Source organism: Saccopteryx bilineata, chromosome 12 (assembly GCF_036850765.1).
Source record: "Saccopteryx bilineata isolate mSacBil1 chromosome 12, mSacBil1_pri_phased_curated, whole genome shotgun sequence".
Classification (NCBI taxonomy): domain Eukaryota; kingdom Metazoa; phylum Chordata; class Mammalia; order Chiroptera; family Emballonuridae; genus Saccopteryx; species Saccopteryx bilineata.
Genome location: NC_089501.1, coordinates 49,035,418 through 49,054,426, shown reverse-complemented (window position 1 = coordinate 49,054,426; position 19,009 = coordinate 49,035,418). Strand labels below are relative to the sequence as shown.

Here is a 19,009-nt window from a genome sequence, read left to right as displayed (position 1 = left end):
TGTAGATCCATGTTTCTGTCTGGTATTATATTCCTTCTGCCTGCTAACTTCATTTAGCATTCTTTACAGACCAAATCTGCTGGCCACGAATTCCCTTAGTATTTGTTTGAGAAAATCTTTATTTCCCTTTTATTTTTAATTTTGTTGTTTAGAAAATTCAGGCTGACAGCTTTTTTTTCCTTTTTTCATTATTTGAAAGGTGTCACTTCATTATCTTCTAGCTTGCATGAGTTCTGATGAGAAGTCTGATTTTTTTTCTCCTTAGTATGTACGGTGTCTTATTTCTCTGGCTGACTTAACATTTTTTTCATTGTCTTTTGTTTTCATCAGTTTAGGCAGGATACATGAAGTGTGTGTGTGTGTGTGTGTGTGTGTGTGTACTCACTTTTCTCTTTGTTTCAGTTTGGGTAATGTTTATTGATCTAAAATCACTGATTCATTTCTTAGCTGGATCAAATCTACTGATGAATCCAGTGAAGATCTTCTCTACTATATACTTTTAAAACTTCTTATATTTACATTTGATTCTTTCTTAGAATTTCAATGTCTTTGCTAAAATTGCCCACCTGATACTGCCTATTGTCTGCCTTCTCCATTAGAACCTTTAATGTATTAATAGTCATAGCTACTTGAAATTTCCTATTAGATAGTTCTCACATCTGTGTCAAATCTGAGTCTGGTTTTGATAATTACTTTGCCTCTTTGAGTGTGTGACTTTTTTTTTTGTCCTTTCAGATGACATCATTTTTTTTTTGAAAGCCATAGATCTTGTATAGGGTGTAGAGAGTAGAGTCAATAGTTTTTTTAGTCTGGAATGAGCACATTCTCTCTTCTATGTCTTTGTGGAGGGATTTGAATTAACCTACATAGGTTGGGGCCGGATTTGGGGTTTACTGTTGCTATTGTTACTTTTTTTTTTTTTTGTATTTTTCTGAAGCTGGAAACGGGGAGAGACAGTCAGACAGACTCCCGCATGCGCCCGACCGGGATCCACCCGGCACGCCCACCAGGGGCGACGCTCTGCCCACCAGGGGGCGATGCTCGGGGCGTCGCTCCGCCGCGACAACAGAGCCACTCTAGCGCCTGGGGCAGAGGCCAAGGAGCCATCCCCAGCGCCCGGGGCCATCCTTGCTCCAATGGAGCCTTGGCTGCGGGAGGGGAAGAGAGAGACAGAGAGGAAGGAGGGGGGGGGGTGGAGAAGCAAATGGACGCTTCTCCTATGTGCCCTGGCCGGGAATCGAACCTGGGTCCCCCGCACGCCAGGCCGACACTCTACCGCTGAGCCAACCGGCCAGGGCCCATTGTTACCTTTAATACACCATAGGCTTAGACTTTCTCTAATGACGTGTAGAGTGTAGGGTGGGGGCGGATTTGCCAGGGGTTGTCTTTTTCTTTGATGTATGTTCCATCCTCATTTTCAGGTCTTTCTTTTGTGCTGTATCTCAGAGAGTGTCTCTTCCCAGGCCCCTGCCCCTCTTCTGTCCCTCTCCCAGTTGTCCCACACTGTTGCTCATTACTTAGTGCTACTTAGCCTTGTGAGGTTGGGGTAATGGGGAGGTCCCCCATTGTTCTGACTGCACCTCAGTCTTAGGCACATGCTGTGTCCTTGTGTCTCAGAATGTTGCTGTGTTGCTTCTTCAGTCCCCTGGCTACTCTGTTAACTAGAACGAGTGTGGTAGTAATTTCATAATGTATAGGTATATCATCACACTGTCACGTTATATACCTTAAATATATACAATTTAAATTTGTTAATTATACCTCAGTAAAGATGAAAAATATAATTGGTATGAGTTAATCCAATAAATAGTAAGTACCTATAAAAGAAATAGAGAGAGAGAGAGAGAGATATGTTCCTGCATTGTCTTCTACTTCTGGGTCCAGCACACATTCTTGCCCACCTCTTTCCTCCCTGGGATATGTTCATTCATTCATTCATTCATTATCATCTTAACATTTGTTTATTGAATTTAGTGAGAGAAAGAGAGAGAGAGGAACATCGATTTGTTGCTGTATGGGCCCTGACCAGGGAATTGAACCGGCACCCTCTGTGCTTCCGGTCAATGCTTCAACCAACCGAGCTATTTGGCCAGGGCTATTATTATTATTTTTAACTCGTTTCCTTTCCAGAGCTGCAGTGTATCTTCTCTAGTGTGGTGAATGATGTTCCACTATCTGGATTGACCAGAGTTTATTTGGTCATTCTCCTACTGAAGGACATCTTGGTTGCGTCCATGTTTTGGCAATTATGAATAAAGCTGCCATAGCATCCATCATAACATCCACATAATTTTTTTGGGTGTAGATATAAGTTTTCGCTTCCTTTATATAACTACCGAGGAGCGTGTTTGCTGGGACACGTGGTAAGAGTTTGTTTAGTTCTGTAAGAAGCTGCCTACTGTCCTCCAGATGGGTTGTACCACTTTGTATTCCCACCTGGGACACCTGAGCAGGTCGGGTTGCTTCCCCCCATTCCCAGCGTTTGGTGGTGCTCCACTGCTTTCTAAGATTCATGACTTGGTTTGGGTCTCGAGCATGGTTGTTGTTTTGTAATGATGCGTACATCTTTATAATCAGTATGCTTGGGGACTGAACCTGTCATGCCCCTTGAATCTGTGTTTTGAGTATTTTATCAGTTTTGGAAAAGTATCAGTCACTGTCTCTGCAAATATTATTCTGTCCTTCGTTAAGATTCAATCAGAGAAGCAGAACCACCAGTAGGTGTACATACACACACAGACATGCACGTGTGCCCACACATGTGCACACACACAGATATATTCTATGGATCTGACTTTATTAAATTGCCTGAGCTGGTCCAGTAGTCTAGGGAAAGATGTCTCTCCTGTTTCTGGCACTGTAGTCTGAAGTCAGTAAGAGATAAATAGGAACGGAAGAAAGGGAACCCATGGAATGAACTAGAACCCATACACGTCTCTCACTAGCTCCAAGACTCCAACTTTAATGATGAGATAGCCGGCAGAAGAACCTGGAATTCTTTGACATGAGCTGAAAATGTAGGTGACTCGTGAGTTAGACTGATAAAAGGACACCTGAGGGGAGCTGGCTAATGCCCAATGCCAACAGCGTGAACCAGCCAGTAAACGACATGGTGTGTGAGCTGTAGCAGCACTTTGCGCCCTGCTATGGCCTTCTGAATGTAAAAGGAATAGGACCGACAATTTACTTCTGCTTCTGAATCTTGGACACAATGTCACATGTAACCTGTACTAATCCATGCTATGCAGAAAAGAAAATTCCAATAAAAGTAGTTTCACAGATATATGAGAAGGTGCTCAACTTTGCTAGCTATTAGAAAAATGCAAATCAAGGCTACAGTGACATACCACCTCACGCCTATTAGATTGGCTGTTATCTACAAGACAGGTAGTAACAAGTGTTGGAGAGGCTGTGGAGAAAAAGGAACCCTCATTCACTGCTGGTGGGAATGTAAATTGGTACAGCCATTATGGAAGACAGTATGGAGGTTCCTCAAAAAATTAAGAATGGTACTACCATATGACCCAGAAATTCCTCTACTAAGTATCTACCCAAAAAACTCAAAAACACTGGTACTCAAAGACACATGCACCCCCATGTTCATCGCAGCATTGTTCACAGTGGCCAAGACATGGAAACAATCAAAGTATCCCTCAATAGAGGATTGAATAAATAAGATGTGGTACAAATATACAATGGAATACTACTCAGCCATAATAAATGATGACATATCACCATTTATGACAACATGGATGGACCTTGAGAACATTATACTAAGTGAAATAAGTAAATGAGAAAAAGCTAAGAACTGTAAGATTTCACACATTGGTAGGATATAAAAATGAGACTCATGGACATAGATAAAATGAAGTGTTTACCAGGGAGAGGGTGTTGGGGGAGAGGGGGAGGAGGAGTAAAGAGAGGCAAATATACAGTGATGGAAAATAATTTGACTTTGGGTGATGAGTACACAACATAATCAACAGTTCAAATACTGTAAAAATGTTTACCTGAAACCTGTGTATGCTTATCAATCAATGTCACTCCATTAAATTTAATTTTCTAAATAAATTTATAAAAAAAGTAGTTCCAGTTTGGCATGATACAAATTCATCTCATGACCAATTATCTCACTCTTCTCTTGCTAAGACTCCAATTACAAATATTAGACATTTCAGGCCATCCTCATGCTGTATATTATACTTCCCATTCTTTTGGGTCTCTGTCCTTCAGTGTGGATATTTTCTTATTAACTATTTTCTATTTGACTAAATCTCTCTTCTACCATTTTGAATCTATTAAACTTATCCATTGTGTTTTTAATTTTATTTTATTCTCCTGTTTAAAATTTCCATTTGTCTTTTTTTAAAATCGCTTTTAGTTCTCAGCTGAAGTTGTATTCACGTTTAATTTTTTGAACATATTAATCATAGTTATTTTCACATATATGTCATATAATTCTGTTACCTTGATCTCTTGTGGGCTTGTTTCTATTTTCTTTTTGTTTCTTTTGGTATTTTCCCACCCTTATCATTTTATTGAGTGAATTTTTCTAATTACTTTTGGATTGAATTATAAACATTGTGTATAAAATGTTTAGAGATTGTTTGAGCCTTGAATGATTTTATCTTCCAAGAGAATTTACTTTTGCTTCTTGCAGGCAATAAGTGTAGGGACTAATCATTTCAATCTAATCAGAGATTGAGCTGATTCAATTTTAGCTTTGGTCTTTTTCATACTCCTACATGGAAAAGCATATGTTCTCCAAGGAATAACCTTTCATGGGTCCCAAATGAAGCCTCAGGTGTCTAGTAGGACCCTGTTCTTGGTGATTCCTATATTCTAATCTTTGTGTCCTCAGCTCTCTGAGACTCCTGAAATCTTTGCTCAGTTTCTCAGCCTCTGTGCTGTTACTTTTGAGTGAATGTACCTGCAAGGAATAAGTGGTTTCTTTTCTCTTAAAGGATGTTGGTCTTTTAAGCTGTTACTGCCTTGGTAGTCCTTGGATACCTCTGGACAGATGTGTCTCACTCACATTTTGTCCGTATTTTCTATCTATTGTTGGGAGATGTAGTCTGAAAACATATTCATTCATTTTAGGAAGAAGGTATTACCTTTAGGTGGTATTCTTGAAAATTGGTTCTCAGGTGTTTTTGTTGATATTTAGTTTAAGGATTTAGGAATTGATCCATCAGAAAAAAAAGAGCTATTTTTGAATTTTGAGCTGTAGTCATCTTAGGTGTAAGTGGAAAAATTCCTTCCGAGAAGTTTGTGTTGTGTGGTTATTTATTTTAATGAGTAGTAGTACAGGGCTATGGCGTGGGAAATTCATGATCAACACACTCATTTTGTAGGGGAAGAAACCGAGGAAAGAGGAACTGGAAGCCTGAGGAACAAGGAACTCAGGTTTATAAGAGATTGTGGGAGACATATAGAGTTTGGGTTTGTATGCTCTAATCTTTTTTTTTTTTTTTTTGTATTTTTCTGAAGCTGGAAATGGGGAGAGACAGTCAGACAGACTCCCACATGCGCCCGACCGGGATCCACCCGGCACGCCCACCAGGGGCGACGCTCTGCCCACCAGGGGGCAATGCTCTGCCCCTCCGGGGCGTCGCTCTGCCGTGACCAGAGCCACTCCAGCACTTGGGGCAGAGGCCAAGGAGCCATCCTTGCCCCAATGGAGCCTTGGCTGCAGGAGGGGAAGAGAGAGACAGAGAGGAAGGAGGAGGGGGGGGTGGAGAAGCAAATGGGCGCTTCTCCTAAGGGTGCCCTGGCCAGGAATCGAACCCGGGTCCCCTGCACGCCAGGCCGACGCTCTACCGCTGAGCCAACCGGCCAGGGCCTGTATGCTCTAATCTTAAGAAGCTCAGAAAACCTTACACTTTTTGACTTTCCCATAGTATTTCTGCTGATATCCATAAATTAAAAAAAAAAAGTTTTAGACTCTTCTCAGTGAACTTGTCTTGAATGCTTTTGGTTGAGATTTTGCTGAAGTTTTGGCTCTGAGCTGCCACCTCTTTGCAGTGTTTAGGTGACTCTTAGGTATCTCTGCGTCTTTAGTTTGCTGAGGCCATCTTGTATAACTGTATAATTTTGTTTGGTTTCCCAGAAGGAAAACCAACATCCTTTCAAAGATTTGTGAGATTCTTGAGAGTGACTTTCATTTTTCCTACTCACCTGTCTTTGGATTCTTATATTGCTGAATTCTTATCAGTTCGGTTCCTATGCTTGTCTTCCTCCGTGACTTCATGCTCCTATCAGCCATGGTGCTAATCATGTGCATCCTTCCCTGCTCTGCTTCAGTGGGGTCAGGTTGGTAGCTTGGAAATGACCATAACAGAAATATTTACATCATGGGAGTGGGGAAATTCTACCTATCAAAGCAGAATTATTTCCCAGAGAGCGGGCTGTCAAACATTTAGCAGCACAGCCATGCCCTCGCCCCTGCATGCAGCGAAGTATCACCACCTCAGAGGTGGGTATAGGGTGGCTGCCAGCAGCGTGAAGGTGCCCTGCCCACCCTCGAGCGGCACAACCAAGTGAAGAGTGGATGTTAACTCTTCTTGTTCCTAAAACTCCCTTGACCATTTCTGCTTCCCTGGATCATTCACGCCCTAGCCTCTCGTAGGGACAGGCGGGAAAGAGCAGGAATAGACTCCTTCCTCTTCTGCTTCTTCCTTCGATCTGGAGTTTGCACAACCACAGGGAGCATCACTCACAGTGCAGGGTATTCCACAGCGTGTGAACAGAGTCCCCTGGCGTAGTGCGGGGTGCTGGTGTCGGCCCAAAGTCCCCTGGCGTAGTGCGAGGTGCTGGTGTCGGCCCAAAGTCCCCTGGCGTAGTGCGGGGTGCTGGTGTCGGCCCAAAGTCCCCTGGCGTAGTGCGGGGTGCTGGTGTCGACCCAAAGTCCCCTGGCGTAGTGCGGGGTGCTGGTGTCGACCCAAAGTCCCCTGGTGTAGTGCGAGGTGCTGGTGTCGGCCCAAAGTCCCCTGGCGTAGTGCGGGGTGCTGATGTCGACCCAAAGTCCCCTGGTGTAGTGCGAGGTGGTGGTGTCGACCCAAATCCCCGACCCAACGGTCGTGTGGTCCCCACATCTGCCTTGGTTTTGAAGCACCATGGAATTCGGCAGATACTCACTGGGACATTTCCTGGGAGCAGCCTGTCTTAGCACAGTGTTCCTGGGCACACCATCAGACCGCTGATGAGAGGCCTCACTGCTGTTCCTGCTGCTGCCACCACTGTGGGGGTCTCTCTGGAAGCTCCCTGAAAGCATGGGTAACAGGCCCACAGCTGGGACTAGTATACAGTGAATTATCAAGCTGGGGGTTCACTTTCACAATTGACATGCCATGTGCCTGTAACTTCAACTTTTGATGCCTTTTTTTTTTTTTTTTTTTACCCGTAAAATGACTACGGGTAAAAATGTCAGCTCACTTTTCTACTATTACAGCTACAGCCGTACTCATGACCTTATTTAATGCTGTAGGGTCCCTGTATGTTATCACGATAGCATGATTTCAACAGCTGCCGGGCGATCCCTGCGGCCCTGACGCCGTTAGCTCCGGGGCTTTCCACAGACAGTCCCGTGGGAGTTTCACAAACCCCTCTGGCCTAGGTGCTGCCCTCACCCCATTCCAGCGAGGAAACCACATCTACTAAAAGTTGTAAATGACCTGCGCAAGGTATCACGACCATGGCGGGTTTGGGACTCGAGCATGGTACCGGGTCCAAACCCTGCATTCTTAACTGGAAGAAGCGAGGACCGTGGAACAGAATGCATAGAGTTCTGTGTCTTGGAGAGGGCAGGGGGTCAGGTGGGCCTCCTGAGCGGTCCTGGGTGCTGTGGGTGGGCTGTGGGGTGGCCACGCTGGGCTGGGGGGCCCAGTTTGGATACGGCTGGACCCCCCTCCTGCCATAGGTTTCCCTGAGCCGGGGCTGCGGCTCTCTGGGGAGGGCCACGCGTCTTGCCCCCCCCCCCCATCTGAAATTGCAGCTCTCCAAGGGGTTTAGCACCATGGAATTGGTGTACAGACCAAACCCGAGTGTCACAAAATGAATATTTCACATTTCATGTTAAAACATATCCTAAAACAAGTGTGAAGAATTGGGATTCAGTGAGAAGCGCACATTTCAGGGATTGAAATGGGTTTTGATTCGGGTGACATCCAACCAGCGCTTTGCCCTGCCCCCACCTTTTCCTGGGGGGTCTGGCCACTGTGTCCCGCGTGCTAAGTGTCACCAGATGCACGGGCCAGCCAGAGGCGATGAGGTCGGCGGGGAGGTCGGAGGGCCCTGGCCACACAGGCATGCCAGACTCAGGAACACGTGGTGGGTTGGGGACTCAAGAAAAGATGACTTTCTTCTTACGCATTTAAAAGTTAACAGGAAAAGGAGAGTAGGGCTAGGAGTAGCGACAGATGGATAAACGGAGTATCTCTGAGACAAATTCAGCGTGTTTTTAAAGTGACTAAGAACCACAGCCTGAGTGGTCTTCCATAGAGCCGTGTGTCCGGCGCTGCCGACCCGCACCCCCTCTGAGCCTTGACGAGCAGGGGCGCGGCCCGGTGCACCCGTGCGGCTCGCTTCCTGCTGGGCTGGCTGCTGGCTTGTAGATGAACGGAGTGCGTGTCACAGGTGCGTGGCCGTGCTGGGGGTGGTCCTCGTGCTCAGCAGAATCCAGGGCAGGTGTGGGGAGAGCTTCCGCCCCCCCTCCCCGGGCATCCCTGGCTGTGAGCTGGGCTGCGGACGGTTCAGAGAGAGTCCGGGTACCGGGGGCACAGGAGAGCCAGGGGAGGGGCCTGATGTCGGGCCAGAGAGGACACAGGACACTCTTAGCCATGAAGCCGGGCACCCCGGGGACAGCGGAGGCCGCCCCTGCGGGGCACCCCCGGGGCTCTGTCCTGGCTGAACGGGCAGCGTATTTTTAGCTGTTCCCTTTTTATATGGCCCAGGTGTTTGCTTATTTAACTAAGGAATTCTTGAGATTTTTGTTTTTACTGTTGTAATTCCATTAACAAATAAATAACTGGTAGGATGACTTTGTGAAAAAAAACCCACATTTGTTTTTCCAGTCAAGATTTCTGTAGAAGGGGTTTCCTGTATGTTGTATGTCCCGATACTCTGTGGATCCCCATAGATGCCTGATGTGGCAATGATTATCCCGGTAGCACCAGGGTTCCCCTTCCTGTCACCCGTCACTGGTCTTCAGTGACAGGGTGGCTGTCTCCTATTGAGGGAGGCTCACCGGTGCTGGGGTGACACCATAGTTGCCCTACCTCTATCTGTAGAGTTTTGCAGAAAATGTGGTTCTTGTTGACCCCTTGGTTCAAAGCTCTGCAGAGACGCCCTTTTATTCTTACATTAAAGTCATACCCTTTAGCCCACCGGCAGGGCGGGGCTGTCTCTTCCTCCCTACTCCCCCGCCCTCCACGAGTCCCTTCCCAGAGAGATCTGCAGAGCTTCGGTCCTAGCTGGTCCGTCTGCTCGTGCCACCGGGACAACGCACCCCAGACGCGGGGACTTCAACACAGGCATTTCTTTCTCACAGTTCTGGAGTCTGGAAGTCTGAGGTCAAGTCGGAGGTCAACGGGACTCAAAGGTAGAGAGTGGCAGGGCTGGTTTCTTCCGCTCTGTCCTTGGTTTGCAGATGGCCGCCTTTGCCGTGTTACAGCCTCTTGTTGCTGTGTGACAGACAGAATCCAATACCTCAGTAGCTTCAGGTAAGAACTATTTCTTCTTCCTGTTACACCCTGACTCTGGGCCAGCGGCGGCTGTGTATCATAGGCCCCCTTCACGGTGGGACCCAGGTTGAAGGAGCAGCTTGAGTTTGGGATATTGTTGGGCAGATAAAATATATTATGCTCACTTTGCTAAAGATGGTGCTGCCCACGTAGAAGCCCGTCACCCAGGTGATATTAATATGTGTTGGGGGTGGGCTGTGGGCAGGCAGGATCCTTGTAGCCTGGGACTTGGTTTAGGACTAAGTAAGCCTTTCCCACCCTTTTTGATGTGGGGTGGTACAATCCCATCATGCCTCAGATAAGTGTCTTTGTATTAGAGACTTCCTATTTTGTATATTGGATTAAAGGTTTTGATTTCTGCACTATATAGTGGGGCAGAATGGGAGCTTGCTCTCTCTCGGTTCCTGAGATTGGCATTAGAACAGAGAGCAGGTTGCAGAGCAGAGTAAGGCCACGTGGAGGAAGCAGCCAAGATGGCGGAGTGCTGAGTGAGAAGCCAGTTTGTGCAGAGTTTGTGCAGGGAGAAGGAAGGAGATGGGGAACAGAGGTGAATAAGTCTGGTGAGCTAGAAACCTTTGATTCTAGGAAACTTGGATAAGTCAGTAGCTTTGTGAGCACTGAATGAGTGGGTTTTGGAGCCCAGTGTGTGTTTTTACTTGCCTGCCGGGTGCAAGCTAGGGTTAAAGATGATGGCCCACCAGTTCTTGGCTCTGTTGTTTCATTACCATCTGTCCGAATCCAATGCGAACCTGCATGGGCCAGGCGGCTGTGATGGTGGCCGTGGATACTGACTTTACAGATATGCCTTCATCACAGTGGAGGGAAAAGAGCAATGAATAAGCCCCACAATGCCCTTGAGACTTCTCAGGCACGGCACATGCCATTCTGTTCACGTTCCACTGGTCAAAGCATGTCACATCTTGTGAGGCGGCAGCGGTGAGCATTAAGGCCCCTTTCTGTGCAGAGGGGCTGGTGGCAACAAAGATCTGTTTTGAAAACTATAAGTAACTGGGTCGAAGCGAACTCAAAGGTACAGCGTGTGCAAGCACCCGGCTCTCCCAAGACTGCAGCTGCGGATGGTATCCTGGACCGAAGAGACGGGTGGAGAGGGAGGGAAGTGAATTCAGGAGATGTTTCCGAGTTAAAATGAAGAACCTTGGTGACTGACGTGGGGAATGCGGGAGAGTGAGCTTTAAGGATGACCCCTAGGTTTCCGCCTTATGGACCTGAGCAAGTGCGGGTCCCTGGTGAATGGAGCTCCGAGGTGACCGCACCTGGCAGAAAACTACGGGTCTGCGGTGAGTGTGTTCGCTCCGAGATACCTTGGAGCCATCCATGCAGTTATATCACGTCAAGGAAGTAGCGGGTGCAGTTGCTGTGTGTTGGGCAGATAAAATATATTATGCTCACTTTGTTAAAGATGGCGCTGCCCACGTGCAAGCCGTTGCCCAGGTGATATTAATGTGTGTTGGGGGTGGGCTGTGGGCAGGCAGGATCCTTGTAGCCTGGGGCTTGGTTTTAGGACTAAGCCTTTCCCACCCTTTTTGATGTGGGGTGGTGCAATCCCATCATGCCTCAGATAAGTGACTTTGTATTAGAGACTTCCCTATTTTGTATATTGGATTAAAGGTTTGGATTTCTGCACTATAAAGTGGGACAGACCGGGAGCTTGCTCTCTTGGTTCCTGAGATTAACATTAGAGGAGAGAGCAGAGAGAGGCCACGTGGAGGAGGCCAGGAGAAGCAGCCAAGATGGCAGAGTGCTGAGGGAGAAGCCAGTTTGTGCAGAGAGAAGGAGATGGGGAACAGAGGAAAATGAGGCTGGTGAGCTAGAAACTTTTGATCCTAGGAAAAGTCAGATAAGTCAGTAGCTTTGTGAGCTCTGAATGAGTGGGTTTTGGAGCCCAGTGTGTGTTTTTACTTGCCCACCGGGTGCAAGCTAGGATTAAAGCTAATGACCCACCAGTTCTTGGCTCCATTGTTTCATTACCGACTGTCTGAATCTAATGTGAACCTGCATGGGCCAGGCGGCTGTGATGGTGCCCGTGGATACTGGCTTTACACCGTGTTATTGGTACATTCCCCCCGCCCCCCAGTTTCTTCTGGAATATTACCTAAAAGTTATCCTGAGAGTAGAGGAAATAACCTTCGTGTATCATTTTCTTTACTCTTAGAGTACAAAGATACTGAAACCAAACATTGTCCATGGGTAATACATTTTTTCTATTTTAAATTTTTTAATATTGAATTTATTGGATAATATTGCTTAATAAAATTATATAGGCTTCAGGTGTACAATTCTATAGTGCATCATCTGTCTATGGTACTGTGTGTTCACCCTCAAATCTGGTTTCCCTCCATCACCATCTATCCCCCTCCCCCTCTCCACCCTCCCCCACCCCCCTTTTTCTCTGGTGATCACCATACTGTTGTCTGTGTCTGTGAGTTTTTTATTTGTTTGATTAATCCCTCCACCTTGTTCACCCAGTCCCCCACCCCTGCCCCTCTGACAGCTGTCAGTCTGTTCTCTGCGTCTGTGCGTCTGTTTCTATTTTGTTTGTCAGTTTATTTTGCTCATCGGACTCTGACGATGAGTCCACGCGTGTGGTACCTGTCTTTCCCTGACTGGCTGACTTCAGTCTCAGGTTATTTAGTGGAAGGAAAGGCACTCTTCCTTTGTGCTTCTCATCTGTTGGGATGAGAAGCAGGAATGAGCGTTTCTGCTTCACCACCGACTGGAGAACACGCCCCCTTTTCCTCATAACGCATCCAGGTGGGAACCGAGGGAATCGGCGCGTAAAAACCAGGCAGCATCTCTTTCCACCACGGTGCCTGCAAACCTCCCAGACGGAGGCGCAGTGCTGCATACCTCCAGCATTTGCACGGGAGCAGATTGGCAAATACAGCCAAGGACCGCAAGCGGCTGAAATCACAAGGCACTCTCGGACCATTGAGACCGAGTTCAATCCTTTTAGGATCAGCCAACCTTTTCTGGGTGTTCCTTCATCTCATGTAAATGATCAGAGTTGAAGAAAATTCACTATTTATCATATAAGACAGGATGGGTCAGAGCTTTCTTTTTGGATTGTCCCAGTGTTCCTAGAGTAAGTATGGTTTCAGAAAAACACACCATTTGGTTTTCCAAACGTATTTCAATTAGAATCTTGGCAACACCCCTTCTTCTTCTTCAGGTAATAAATACCCTTTCATGTATGACTGAAGTCACTGGACCAAGATGACAAATCGCGTGGAATGTCAGATGTGCCCGCCACCTAAAGTGAAGTTAGGAAAGGCTCAGGCGGAGTGTGTTAGTAAAAATCGAGGTCTTCTGTTTTCTCACCTGAGTGCCCTCTAATAAACTATTTCTCAATTTCTTTTAACACAGAGAGAAAATGACATTTGATGCTCCGTATTACTCCCGAATGGAAGCCCCACAAAGTCACAGGTCCTTCCTGTTCCGTGTGGGCTCAGGGCAGCTGGGGCCTCTTCTGCCTGGTGTTTCTCAAGGGCCCTGGCACCGTGCCGGCATCAGGACCCGAATGCGGTTTGTGGAAGGGACTCAGTTGCCAGCGCCACGATTTGGGAGGAGAGCGCCTACCTCTCCCCGCGCTCTTTCTGCCGACTGGGTAGAAGAGGCGGCTTTAACATGAGCGACTTCAGCTTGGCGGAGGCAGGTTCAGGATCTGCAGTCACAAAACCCCGCTTCGAAGCCCGGCTTTGATTTGCCAGCTGTGTAGCCCTGAGCAAGTGATACAGTCTTTCAACCTCCATTTCCTCACTATGTATTTAAATTAAGTGGTGCCATGTGCTCCAAGCATGTAGTAATAGTAACCTCAGTGCTGGGAACATCTTAAGAAGCCATGACGAGTTCTGTTACTGACACATAGGTAGACGTGTGAATGGCTCAGCTGTGGAATTAATTCTCGGTCGCCCCAGGACCTAGCCCGTTTTTGCCAGTGAACTTTCTCCTGTGCATTGTCACACCAGGACACTTTTTACCTGACGAGGACACCGAGTGACTGTGTCTCTGAGTGTCACCTCTGCTTGAAGTGGGATTTTAAAGCCCACAGGGCCTTGGTGGCTTGTGTTAACTTCAGTCGGCATGAGCTGGAATATCCCTGCTCTAACGCTCGTCACATCTTCAATGCCTCTGTGACCAGGTGTGCAGCGGGGCACTGTGCAGGGTGGTATGACCTTTGTGGATGTAGCAGGTGGAGCTGTTCTTCGTCCTCCCCGGCTGTGGGCTCACCCATGCAGCCCCTCAGGGAGGCGGGTGCCCCTCCCAGGAAGGGAAGTCCTTCCAGGTCAGTGTGCAGACAGCAGTGGAGAAGCCCCACTTTCCGGACCCGGGAGAACACAGGCCAGGGCAGAGCCAGGCGCTGGGGTGTGAGCGGGGTGACCTAGCACGGGCTCAGGTCTGCGTGGTGAGGACGTGGGCAGATCACCCAGGGGCTCAATTCCCCCTCGGAAAGAGGAGTGTCAGGGTTGCCCTCCACCTTGTCTTGCAGGATTCTTCGGGGTGTCAGCGATATGAACGAAGGTGCCAGCACAGCAGTCAGCCATGAAAAAGGAGGCCATCCTGACACACGCTGCACACAGTGTGATTAAACCTGGGGGACATTCTGTAAGTGAAAGAAGCCAGACTCAGCAGGACAGATACGGTATGACTCCCCTTATATGAGGCCACAGAGCAGACAGAGAGACAGGGCTAGAATGGCGGGCCGGGGCCGGGGAGAGGGAATGGACAGACAGCGTTTAGTGGGGACGGAGTTTCGGTCTGGGAGGAGGGGACGGCGGTGATGGCTGCACACACTGCGCATGTCTTTAAGGATACTGAAACGGACACGTAGTAATAGCCAACAGAGCAAATTTTACGTTATATTTGACTACAATATAAAAATGGCAAAAGAAATAAAAAATGGATGAAAATATCCTAAACATTGCAAGCTATGGTACAAACCCAGATAACAGGGAATAGAAAGCCCCTTTCTTGAGTGGCAGGAGACGAGAGGACAGAATGAAAGAGGGAGTTGGGGCTCACTGGTGTGGCCGGCATCCCTCTGCGAACACACACTGGAGTGGGAAGGCAGGGGTGTGGGGACTAGCCTGGCCCCCTGCTTGTTGTGATGCTGTGAACTCTCTGGTCCTCAAGTTTCCTCACCTGTAAAATGAGGGGTTCATTTTAGATGCCCCCCCCCCAATAACACTAAATTCTAGAAGTTCATTTACCTTCTTTGGATCCAATTTCATTCTTTCAGATAATCTCTTCATTTCCTTTTATCATGCCATTTTCTTGCTCACTTAAAAGTTTAAATATAAAAGAAGTTAAAGAAAAACAACACCGAAGTGTCTAAAGAGAGCTGAAACACACCTTTTCCGATGCGGCTGTAAACACCTGGGCTGAGGCCCGAGCAGCGGGTGGGCCGGGTCCTGGAGGGGGCGGGCTGCGCTGCTCTGCGGCGCCCTCTGGCGGCCGCTCTCCGCCACGGTCACCGCCTGCAGAGGGTTCTCCCCAGCTTGTGCCTTGAGCTGGTGGGCAGGGGCACTGGTCTGAGGGAAAGATGTACTCACCCCAACGCCTGTTGGGACTTTGGCTGAACGTATGTATGGAAAAAGGACACCTTTTTCTTCTGGAAGGCTCTCTATCAGGGGCCAGTGATGAAAATGCCAGAAAGAAGTGGCCCATTCATTATACTTATGTTGGGTGGTATTACACCATAGAGGGTCAAGTCAACGAGGAGAATTCAGTAATTGAAATAAGCATTTTTCCGCCCTTGGCAGAAATTCACTCATTAGCAATATACCTTTTTTTTTTTTCCTATATAAAGAGAGATTAGATAAATTAAAGATTAAAGAAAGTGGAACAGATGTTTTTCCTCTAATAAGAATCCTTCTATAAGGAAATGCCATTCAGAGCCAGTGCGGAGAGCAGGGTGCACATTTTTTATTTTGGGGTGCCAACATGTTTTTAGGAGGCAAAGAAATCCTAGGTGGGAGGCAGAGCTGACCCGGCCCGGGCTCACCCCCGGGCAGCCCACTGACTCGCCCACAGCAGTGTGACCAATAGTGGCACTTCCCATCCCGTGGGCAGCTGCTAGGGGCTTTGGGACGTTAATGCTGTCGGTGACGGTGGCCGGCAGGTACCATTGCCTCCGACAGGGAGACGGAAGGTTGTGGCCCCGGGCAGGATCCTGATTTGATCCAGATCAGGGGAAGCATGTTTTCGACCAGCAGCGGCAGCAGCAACAACCTTCCCGGGAACCTATTAAAAATGCCGATTCTCAGTCCCACCCCAGACCCACTGCATCAGGAGCTCGTGTATAGGGGCACAGTGGTCTATGTTTGATCGAGCCCTCTGGGTGAGTCTCTTGTGACTAAGATGGGCAGACCACAGAGTTCCAGAGCTGGTTCTCACCCCTTGTAGGCGCTGGGATCTTCCAAGAAGCTTCAAACACAACCCCGGTGTCTGGACCCCAGCCCTGGGGGACTAAGATTTAATGGATCTGGGATGGCACCCAGGTAATGCTAGTGAGCAGCTGGATTCAGAAGCACTGGGGCAGAGAAAAGGCCTGGTGGGAACTGAACTTGGGTCTGTGTTGTATCCACCCGACCGGCTGTTCTTCAGGTCACAGCCTGTGTCGGTGATGGAGAGAGAGGACATGGGAGACAGCCACGTTCTGACAATATCGAGAGGGTGGAAATGGCCTGTGGCCTGGCAGGTCCCACGTGGACCTGACATGTGTACGTCCCCACTTCTGGGTGAAGGGGTGCCCGGGATTGTCTCAGGAAGGGGCCGGCCATCCGACGTCACCACGTGGCTTGGCCAGAGTTGCCTGTGGGTCTTCTGGGGAGTCTGTCTTCCTCTCTCAGAGCAGCTGCAGGAGGACGAGCCGACTAAGGCTGCTCTGCTTCCTCTGGTCCTGGTTGTGCTGACTCTGGACCTTCCGGGTCATGAGACACCCCCCCCCCGGGGGGCACAGCAGGGAGGCAAGACGGGAAGAACCAACCCCACCTTGATCCATCGGATCGATCAGATCCCAGCCCCAGCCACTCTGCCTCGGCCTCAACCAGGTGAGGAGGCCTTCCCTGGAAAGGCAGAAACCCAGACAGGTAGGTTGTTACTTATGGCTGAAGCATCCTACCCAGCAGGCTACCCGCCCAAACCCCACCCACCTTTGGGGGCTGCTTCTTCCATGAAGTCTTCCGTAACCCAAAGAACTCGAGCCCAGTTTTGAACTCCCAGACATCTTGCCTGTTTCTCCTCGTCTGCTCCTCATCACGTGCTGTTCTGCGATACAGTTGTTCCCACGGCTGTCTTACAGTTCCCGGTAAGATTCTGAGAACCCAGATTCACACCGGAACCGGGTTGACACACTGCTCAGCACGCTGTCCGGTGAGACGTGGGAGCCATCACAGATCAATCACTAATTACTACGGAGCCAACAGACAGAAGGATGGCTGGTGTCGGCCAGCAACTGGACTAGAATCAGCAGACTGCAGGCCGGAAGCGGCTTCCAGAGACCCGTGAGGAGACTGAGCCCGGGAGGGACTGACTCCCGGAGTTGAGTACGGGTCTGGAGGGCGAGGACTGGGTACTCCGGAGTCACAGTACCCATAACTGGACCGTGCCCTGCTAACCCTGTCCCTCCCTGGGCAGGGCCTTGCTGCTCTGGCACCGTCGTGTCTCCATTCCTTGTGCCCACAGCTTTTGACACAGAGTGGCTTTTGCCCTATGGCTTTCTCATCTTTACAGGTGCCGTTTCGGGTCCTTTCTCCCAGGTCGGAGGGACGATCCATTTCTTCCTGTAGCCAAAGCTCGACTGCGGGGGCTCTGTAGACGGCAGACTGTCCCAGGGAGAACCATCGGGCACGACACCAGTGGTTTGTTTAGCTGTGGATGTCTCAATTCAACAAGCGTTTGTTGAGTGTCTTCTGTTTCCAGACGCTCAGTTCAGCGAGTTAACGGGAAACGGAAAACATTTTTCTCTATGGGAAACAGCGTTGCCGAGGGTGCGGTGTGGGGTCAAGTCCTGGGGAGACGCGGGCGGGGTCCTGCCGGAAGTGGAGCAGTTCTCCAGGCACGGAGAGGGGGACCGTGCCAGAGGGGGCGGCAGGGAGCCTGGCTGTGTCCCCCCCGCATCACCCGAGCGGGGAGTGTGCTGGCGGGCAGTGTGGATGGAGGGGGGACCAGCCAGCACACCCACAGGCTCGGACTTGACTCTGAAAGCACGGGGAGCCACCCGAGGAGGGAAAGTGGGAGCTGCACACACCAGGCTTTACACCAGGGGTCCCCAAACTATGGCCCGTGGGCCGCATGCGGCCCCCTGAGGCCATTTATCCGCCCTGTTGCACTTCCGGAAGGGGCACCTCTTTCATTGGTGGTCAATGAAAGGAGCACATTAGCCAAAAGCAGGCCCATAGTTCCCATTGAAATACTGGTCAGTTTCTTGATTTAAATTTGTTTTTTATTTTAAATACTGTATTTGTTCCCGTTTTGTTTTTTTACTTTAAAATAGATATGTGCAGTGTGCATAGGGATTTGTTCATAGTTTTTTTTATAGTCCGGCCCTCCAACGGTCTGAAGGACAGTGAACTGGCCCCCTGTGTAAAAAGTTTGGGGACCCCTGCTTTACACGGAGGTAGGTGTTCACCTTTGGGAATGGGTAACTGCAGCTGAACACAGAAGCAGAGGTTATAATGAGCTGGACCAGCGGGTCCCTCACCCGGTTCGGGGACTGGACCAGTCACGGCCGACTTCGTTTTCTCTCTTCCCCATGCACTCTCCCTTCCCCCACTTAGACTGCTCCAAAGCGAGTCCCAGCCATCCTATTACTTCTTTTTTTCAAAAAAGATTTTATTTATTGATCCGAGAGAGAGAGGGAAAGAAAACCAGGTGGGAAGGAGCGGGAAGCACCAACTTGCAGTTGCTTCTTGTGAACGGGCAAGTCTGAGGCCTTGAACCTGGCGACCTTAGCGTTCCAGGTCCACGCTCCATCCACTGCGCCACCGCAGCGCAGACCATTCTTCTGTAAGCTTTCTGATATGTATCGTCCAAGGATTAGAACTCCTTAAAAGTATGATCAGACATTCCTAAATAAAAACAAACATCTGGTCACTTCTTAAATTTTCCAGGACTTCCAGAAGAGGGTATAAGGGGGATAAATGGAATGGGGGGGACTTGACTTGGGGTGGTGAACTCACAATACCATATACTCATGATACATTGTAGAACTGTACACCTGAAACATAATTTTATTATGTCACCCCAAT

At 48.8% G+C, this 19,009-nt stretch overlaps 1 long non-coding RNA gene across 1 annotated transcript; it reads left to right on the top strand.

The window, feature by feature from the left end:
- The first annotated feature begins 13,779 nt into the window (after positions 1-13,779).
- LOC136316475 (uncharacterized) lies at positions 13,780-16,256 on the top strand. The gene is made up of 3 exons (XR_010727720.1): positions 13,780-13,899; positions 14,248-14,363; positions 16,164-16,256. It is a non-coding gene; the product is annotated as an uncharacterized lncRNA (long non-coding RNA).
- Positions 16,257-19,009: the final 2,753 nt, after the last annotated feature.